This window comes from Oenanthe melanoleuca, chromosome 2 (assembly GCF_029582105.1).
Source record: "Oenanthe melanoleuca isolate GR-GAL-2019-014 chromosome 2, OMel1.0, whole genome shotgun sequence".
Lineage (NCBI taxonomy): Eukaryota > Metazoa > Chordata > Aves > Passeriformes > Muscicapidae > Oenanthe > Oenanthe melanoleuca.
In genome coordinates this window covers 1098289-1099565 of record NC_079335.1, presented here as the reverse complement: position 1 = coordinate 1099565, position 1277 = coordinate 1098289, and positions in this window count along the sequence as shown.

Here is a 1277-nt window from a genome sequence, read left to right as displayed (position 1 = left end):
TTTAGGGAATCATTCACCTGAAAGGTGGAATCCCTCCTGGCTTTTCCTGATGGATGCAGAAGGAAAAAAAATCGGGGCAGGCACCCAAAGGTGCAGATTCTTCTGGAGCTGCTGGAAAAGCTTGGAATGGGATGGAGTTAAGGAAAAATATTCCAGCTTTTCCCGCAGAGAAGGAGTCACCTGCTCAGCTGGGGAGCTGTTAAATGGGAAAAAATCATGGAATGAGGGCTGGGAGAGGGGTGGATCCTCAGCCACTCTGTGGAATGGGAAAAATGCTCCAGTGGTTTCACTGTTTGCTCTGGAAAAACCGAGGTGCGGAATCGCTGTGGTCCCATTACTCGCCATGGGATTTTGGGAAATTGAGTGTCCTCTCCCAAAAATTCCAAGGCAACCCTGTGGTAGCTTGACTCCAGGTCCACCATGCCTCACTTGTGGTGATTATCATGGAAAATTGTGGAATTTTTCCCTGTGGGAAGGGACCTTTGAGGGTCACCTTTTTCCAACACCTTTCCGTGGAGCAGGGATGCTTTCCACTATCCCACATTGCTCCAACCTGGCCTTGGACTCTTCCAAGGATGGGGCAGAGACAGACTCTCTGGAAATTCCAACCCAGCCCCACATCACTCTCACAAGGAAGAATTCCTTCTCAATATCCCACCTAAATTTCCACTTTTCCACTGAGAGGCCATTCCCTATGTCCTGTCCTTCCATCCCTTGTCCCAAGTCCTTCTCCAGCTCTCCTGGAGCCCCTTTAGACACTGGAAGGGGCTCTGAGGTCTCCCTGATTCTCCCCTTCTCTTTAGGCTTGACAGTCCCAGCTCTCCCAGCCTGACTCCAGCTCCTGGAGCATCTCCATGGCCTCTTCTGGATCTGCTCCAGCATCTCCACATCCTCCTGGAGTTGGAAGAAGATTCCAGGTGGGGTCTCACCTGAGCAGGGCAGAGGGGCAGAATTCCTTCCTTTCCTGCTGCCCACTGGGAATTTCTGGGATGTGGCCGCACATAGCCAGGTCACATCCTATTTTTTATCAATCCCTGAGGACAGAAGGGAATGTCTGGCAAAATCAGAGCTCAGGATCCAGGCAGATGCTCCGACAGCTCCTGGCCTTGATCTGTAACAACACAAACCCCAGGAGCTGAGCGGTTTGGAAGAATACAGAAAAGGACCCTGCAATTCCGCATTCTTTGCTGGGAAAAAAAGTTATTCCAGGACAGTGGGAGAAATCCAAGCCCTCTGCTCCATCCTGAATCCAGGGCAATTCCAATGAAGAAAAAAGA